This window comes from Danio rerio, chromosome 1, assembly GCF_049306965.1.
Source record: "Danio rerio strain Tuebingen ecotype United States chromosome 1, GRCz12tu, whole genome shotgun sequence".
Classification (NCBI taxonomy): Eukaryota; Metazoa; Chordata; class Actinopteri; order Cypriniformes; family Danionidae; genus Danio; species Danio rerio.
The window spans coordinates 39,402,514-39,410,319 of record NC_133176.1 but is presented as its reverse complement, the minus strand read 5'-3'; the positions used below and the strand labels follow the sequence as shown (position 1 = coordinate 39,410,319).

General features: G+C 36.6%; 1 long non-coding RNA gene across 1 annotated transcript; it reads right to left on the bottom strand.

Moving 5' to 3' along the window:
- Nucleotides 1-988: 988 nt before the first annotated feature.
- LOC141386121 (uncharacterized) lies at nucleotides 989-3,599 on the bottom strand. The gene is made up of 2 exons (XR_012407217.1): nucleotides 3,488-3,599; nucleotides 989-1,301 (listed from the first exon to the last, which is right to left on the bottom strand). It is a non-coding gene; the product is annotated as an uncharacterized lncRNA (long non-coding RNA).
- Nucleotides 3,600-7,806: the final 4,207 nt, after the last annotated feature.

Below are 7,806 nucleotides of genomic sequence, written 5' to 3'. Positions count from 1 at the left end.
TTTGACCTCAGTATTGTACATTTTATATTTAAATTGTGTTTGAATGCACACATTTTTACTCTGCCTATACCTATACCGAAGACCATTTCAATTTTCCCTTATAAATTTTCCCTCAAGTCCCACATCAAATGTCATTTATTATGCTTACATTCAATCAGCCAGAGTATTTCAATAATTTGACTTGTGCTGTTTAAACTTTATATTTTCTGGTGTTTCATTTGTGATTGTACTGAGTGTGTTTTTTATCATTCTATTATTAAAACTGCCGGCAGCTAGCTCACTGCAACCCTCACATGGCTGCCCACTGAAGCTAAGCAGGGCTGTGCCAAGTCAGTAACAGAATTGGAGACCACATGGAGAAGCTAGGTTAGCTAGCAGTGTTGTTAGTTAGGCCAGCAGGGGGCGCTAGACCTGCAGCGTAGATGTGTGTGTGTGTGGGCACCAATGCCCCATTATATTGCGCTCAATGAGGGCCGTCTTTGGGATGAGACGTTAAACTTGTTAAAACTGACTTAATTCAATTTCCAGGATGTCCTTTAAAAAAGAGTAGAAGTTTAACCCCAGCATCCTGGCCAAATTTGTCCATTGTTCTCTGTCCATCATGGCCTCCTAACCGTTCCCATATCACAATTAGCTTCATCACACTCTCCTCTAATAAGCTGGTGTACGGTCTGTCGCAATGTAACTGCTATCGCATCATATAGGTGGATACTGCAAACTGGTGGTGGATGAGGAGATTTCCCAATTCCCCCCAACCCCCTCCCCCCCAAAGTACCCAGATAAGTGCTATATACATAAATGTAAGGATTTGTTTTTTTTATTTGTATGTACATCACTTTGGTTTAACCACCTGGTTTAAATGTATTTTAAACATAAACTAATATTATACTGATAATATATTTTTAACGTAAACTCCAACTCAATTATTATTATAATTTGCACACTCTGTTTATAGAAAGCAACAGAGCTGGGCAAGTGAGATAAGTCAGACAATTCAATTCACCTTTATTTCTATAGCTTTTTTACAATGTGGATTGTCAAAGAAGCTTCACATAGAATATTCTAGTAAATTTAAACAGTGTCAGTTCAGTTTTCAGAGTTTAAGACACATACATGTAACTTCACAATGTTTCCAAGCTCTGAAATTTGAATTGATGTTGAATTGGATTTGTATGGAGGCTCCTTTACTCACTGAATCCTCCATTGTGGTCTTGTCAGGCATCTCTTCTTTGCTATCGTCACACGATCAGTAAACTCATACTCCTGCTGCACTGTGTGTGAATCTGCAGCTTGCACTGGAGCTGAAATAAAATGTATTCATTGAAAAAAGACACAAAAAATACAGTGACAGACTAATATTACAATACTTTCACCACTTTAGGAAAAAATGGCACACTTTAAAATTACAAGATCTCATCATAATCCTAGTTTTCTACGAATATGATGAGAAATGTTTGAGCTCATATTGCACAGTTGAAGATCTTTTAAACTTTTTTTGTTGAAATCTATTCTAAAGATTTGGAGTGACAGCTAAAGTAAATAAATAGTTCACCCAAAATTGACAGGTTTGACGTCTTTTATTAAACCCTATGTCAACACCTATTAAAACAAAATATACAGTTTTATTTCTTCTGATTAACAATTTGCCAATTCGAAAAAAATGTTTTTCACTTTTAAATTACATTATGTGACCTTTAGATTTTGAACTTTAGAAAATTAGTCTCACTTTATTTTAAAGTGGAATTCTCATTATTAATAACTATTAACTATAATAATCCTCAATAAACTCTTAATTTGCTGCTTATTAATAGTTATCTATTCATTTTCTTTTCGGCTTAGCCAACACAATCTCACGGCAATTCGTAACTTTTTCATTTAGTGGCTAATTCGTACAAATTTGTACGATCTAATTCGTACATTTTAGTATGATTTGCGTATCCCCCAATGAAGGTTGGGTTTAGGGGCGGGGTTAGGTGCCACGCCTCCTTTTTAAAATCGTACATTTTCTTACGACTGAACTCGTACGAATTCGTACGAATTAGCCACTAAACTGCCAAAACGTAAAATACTTACGTTTTCTCGTGAGATCAGGCTGGCTTAGCCCCTTTATTAATCTGGGGTCGCCACAGCGGAATGAACCGCCAACTTATCCAGCATATGTTATTACGCAGGGGATGCCCTTCCAGATGCAACCCATTTCAGGGAAACATCCATACACACTCATACACTACGGACGATTTAGCCAACCCAATTCACCTGTACCGCATGTCTTTAGACTGTGGGGGAAAACCAGAGCACCTGGAGGAACCTCACATGAACGTGGGGAGAACATGCAAACTCCACAGAGAAATGCCAACTGACCCAGCCCAGACTCGAACTAGCAAACTTCTTGCTGTGAGATGACAGCACTACCTACTGCACCACCGCATCGCCAATTAAAAGTTAATATACTAGATAATATACTAGGAAAAAAGTAGGTAATAATTAGGTTTAGGTATTAGTTAAGATGACGGATGTTTGTATTTACTTTATTAGTAATAAGCAGCCAAGTAATAAGCCAGTAGTTAATAGTGATAATTAAACTAAAGTGTTTCTAGTTAAGTTACTATGCTATAGCACATACTATAAATATAGCTCCAGTATATATTATAAAGTATAAGTATGTACTATAAAGCAAATGTGATCAATAGAATCAATCTAATCTAGATATAGCACTTGTTTATAGTTGATTAAACATCTGTAAAGTAGGCTATTACTTTTTAGTTAGCTAAATAGTTTATTTAATCAGTTTTTCCCCTTGCATATGTAATGTTGTTTGTAATTTTACTCTCTTTTTTGCATTACTGCTGTGGAAAACTGCTGTGAAAAACAGATTAACAATTTGCGGATCATTTAAGCCTTTTATTACATTTTTACATTTTTCTTTAATGCCACAACCCGAGAGCGATTTCAGAAACAATCATATCTACAATAAATATTCAGCAATGAAAGAAAAGTTTCAGTCTCAATGAAGTGGCAAAAAAATAAATAAATAAATTCTCATGAAACATGTAGCTAAAGCGTACAAACGAACATAGTTCTGGTCCCTGATAGAGATTGGCTGTTACATCTTTTATTATGTTTAAATTCTTTATGGCGATTGTGTTTTAATTAGAGTCACAATGCATTTTAATTGATCATTCTTTTGTCTACTGCATATGGACTTATTTTCCTAGCTTTGCATTCTCTTTGATTTAGGCATACAGTATGATCAAATTATCATGTTGCTATAATCGCTAAAGCTTTTATCATAATGTTGACATACTGTAAGCTGCATAAAAAGGATCACTTTATTACAACAAAAAGATTACATTATTGTGCATTGCTTAATTGTACATAAATGTTCAGAGTTGACAAATGTTTTAAAAAAAATTTTGGTCCCACTTAAATGAACTATACAGGGCAGTATGATGCTGTACCTTTTTGCACTTACCAGCTGACCGCTTACCTCCATGCGGATGGCTTTCCCTCTGTATTTAGTTTGTCCCGTCAGCTCACCATGTATGTTGGCAGACTTGAGATGCAGAGAGGAGTTGACCATGATGACGGGGTTCGAGTCTGGTGAAGAACGGTTCCAGAAAGCAGGTAAGACAAAAACAGAATGCAAAAATAAAATAAACAAGTAAATAACATGTTGAGAATGTGGTAAAGTCTAAACTGTTGTAAAAATTAGATGAGGGCTTTTCTTTTTTTAGATTGCTTTGAAAATTGTTGGGTGGGTTTAGGGAGGTAGATGGGCAGGTCAATCGATAAAATTGGTTGGGTTTAATGAAGGAGGAGGGTGGGTCAGTTGATTGGTCGGTCGGTCAGTCTTTCAGTCAGTCAAACACTCAGTCAACAGCGGCCTCTGGTGGGTTTATGCGAGAACAGTAGACGCAATTGGCACTGTCAAGAGAAATTTGAGATCTCAAAAAGTGTACACAGTCGCCTGTGGTGGATTCGCAAAAACAAAAACTGCAAAAAAACGTAGCTCCTGGGAGGTATTTTGTGGTCTCCAGAATTGTACAAAGGTACATTTTCAGAGTGAGCCTGGGTTGGTTTAGGTGTATGGGATGGTCAAATATGTAATTACAGAAATTAATTACAGATGTAATAGCATGGTACCTGTACCATAACATTGTAACATAATTAATTTCGTTATACACTCTTGAGAAATAAGGGTACAAAACAAGGAGCGGTATTTTTTTTAAAAGGTACACTTTTGTATCTTACAGGTGCACATACTTTAAAGGTACAATTTTGTACCTTTAGAAAACACTCGTGTTTCTATAAGGTACAATACTGTACACATTTGTTCTTTTTAGGTATCAATATTTACCTGAAAATTTACAAATCTGGATCTGTAAGATACAAAAGTGTACCTTTTAAAAAGGTACTGCCCCAGGTTTTGTACCTTTATTTCTGAGAGTACATATTAGTAAAAGTCACCTAATATAAAGTGGAACTCACAACACTAATGGTGCTGTTGAGTTGATATTAGGCAAAGGTATACCACAAAAATAACATATTTTAATTGATAACTTAAAATAAATGAATGAATGAAATTATTTAATTGGTGTTGCAGTATTATAAGCTTTAACAAAGAACTTATAAATGAAACATACATGCTTTCCAACAACTCATATTCCAACAGCTTTCATTTATTCTATTGTTTTTTGCTGAATATTATTGAAAACAAGCATAATAATGTATTATCATGTATACAACATATAGTAAATATAAATATTTTCTCCAGTAAATATTATTATAAATAAATAACAAGTCTGGTATATCAAAATGCATCAAAATAATGTAGCTACTAGCTAACAATGTTTATATATTATTCTATATACTATACTACACTTGTCTAATCTGCCTCCGAGCTAACTTACTCGAACTGTCTCCATCACTGCTCTTGTCAAACGTGCAATCTGCATCATTCTCATGGTCACTAAAACCCATCTCACCCTCACTTTCATGCAGGAAGAGCCAGTTCTGTCCTTTTCTTCTTTTACTTTTCATAGAACATGGCGGTGCTCGCTAGTACACTGCTCCCTGTGTTCACATCTATTTAAAAGTAGTACTGTCATTAAAACTAGATTTTATCCATAATGGAAATGCCATAACCATTCATTCATTTATTCATTCATTTTCTTGTCGGCTTAGTTCCTTTATTAATCTAGGGTCGCCACAGCGGAATGAACCGCCGACTTATCCAGCACATTTTTACGCAGCGGATGCCCTTCCAGCCACAACCTATCTCTTGGAAATATTTACACAAACACACTCATACACTACCCAATTCACCTGTACCGCATGTCTTTGGACTGTGGGGGAAACCGGAGTACTCGGAGGTTAGCCACACAGGGAGAACATGCAAACTCCAGACAAAAACTTAAACTGACCCAGCTGAGGCTCAAACCTGCAACCCAGCGACCATCTTGCTGTGAGGCGACAGCACTACCTACTGCGCCACTGCGTCGCTCAAATGCCATTACCATACAACTAATCAACATAATTCTACTGGCATTCATGTTGTGATTTTTACAACTTAAAAGTTCACAGCTGACCTTGCTAGCTAGCTAACCCATTGCAATATTGCACATTCCACTATTGCACAGTGTTGCCATTTAGCAACACATACATTTGATTAATTTACACAAAACTAATTTGGTCAAAACTTTTTCGAGTTGTGAATATGTCATCATAACTTACTGGAAGTGATGTTTCACATTTTTTTTGGATCTGACATAATTTGATCCTTTGTTTTTATGGATGTTTACATTTGCATTCAGCAACTACAATAAACACCAGTCTGTCAGAAATCGAGCTACAGAAAAATACTGCAAGTCATGTGACTTAACCAAAGCACATCATTGGCTACACTAAGGTCTTCTCTTTCCAACAACAACAAAAAAATCACTGTTGGTCTTAAAGAAACAGTGGCAGGGAAATGAACATAAATATCATGTTACCATATGGAACACCATACAGTACAGGGTTAAGAAACCATCGACTAGAATAATATTCTGAAATAGGTTGTCCACTGGGTCTTAAAATGTCCTAAATTGCTTTGCTTTAAAAGGAAATTTTAGGCCCTAAAGTCTTAAATTCATTAAAAGATTGTCTTGTAGGTCTTTTTTTTTAAACATTTTAAACAGGTCTTAATTTTGCTTTGTCTAAGTAAAGCTAATCAATCAGGCCAACATCCACCCAATCACCAAAATTCCATCTCAATAAAACCTTATTTTTTATTTATTTTTTTTTTATTTATTTTTTGCAAGGAGATTCAATTCACATCAGCTATTTGTTCTTTTTATAGTAAAAAATATATATATATATATATATTTTTTTTTTTGGAGGAATGCATGAGGTTGACGGTGGCCGACTGTACATTAAACATCCATCTCTCTACGGACATGTGGTTATGCGGCCCACAAAGTGCTCCTCCTCATCCGCTCACACTATGCACTCGTCTGTCGGTCTTTCTCTCTGTCTCTCTCTACCCCCGCTCCCAAACAGTCTCCATCCCATCTACAACTCTTAGCCAGAGACGACTTAAGTCAGAGGAAGAATCCATTTACAATGTGTGCTTTGGAGCAGCTCCCTGACAATGCATGGCAGATTAGAGTGACATCTGTGATGAATCTTTCATAAACACTTTCTCCAGCACCGAGGCTTCTCTGAGTTCCCCGCGCCGTAGTGAGTGCCTGTTCAGATGTCATCTCGACGGGTCCTCAGACTGTGGGGAGACTGACACGAAACCCGCTGAGTGGGGCATTAAAATTAATCCAAAAGTCACACACAAACAGCTGAAGCGCATCACCCACCCTCTCCACACACACACGCGCGCACTCAAAAAAAGCCACCGCGACATGTGTCCACCGGCTCGTTCAGCTTCAGATTCAGAGTCAATTTCATGTCCTCATCAATTCTTCACTGTGATTCTGCGCATTTGTTTCATTTGCATAACTTTTGTCTGTCTGTTTTCCCCGCTTTGACTCGGAACACAGTTTTCCTTTCTTTGACATCCTCTTTAAGAATGCGGCTTCAAATTTAATGCGAGCAAACGAAATATATAAATATATCAAAGGTTGACATGACGTTCCCCCGCATTATTCTCTTTGAAACGCGCTTGTGTTCGTGCATTAAGGATACTGAGAGATAAGTGACAAGAGGGCACGGAGACACAGGTTACCTCACGCACACATGCCACATCCTATTCCAGTCTATCCGCTGCCAAATGCCTGTCTGCCACAAAAACCGAGAGCGGCTAGCAGAACAATGCGGCAGCTATACTAGCAATGTGCCTTTGATTCCATCTGACGCTTTATTTCAGCATCATTAATTTCTACAATGAATCTTCAGCAATGGAAGAAAAAGTTTCTGTTGCAATGAAACACTTTCTTTTCTCATGAAACATGTAGCTAATGCGCACAAACACACATAGTTCTGGTCCTAAAGAGAGATTCGCTATTACATCTTTTATTGTGTTTGAATTCTTTATGGCGATATTGTTTTAATTCGAGTCATAATCCATTTTAATTGGTCATTCTTTTGTCTACTGCAATTGGACTTTTTTGCCTACATTCTCTTTGATTTAGGTATCAAATTATAATGTTGCAGCTATCACTGAAGCTGTATTGTTGACATAAGCATCAAGAAATTGTTTGTTTACCAGGTATAATAACAAAAAAGCACATTACATGTTTATGTATTGCTTTATTGTACATAAATGTTGACAAATGTAAATAATTTGTGGATCTATTTTATAATAAGTAGCCTTAT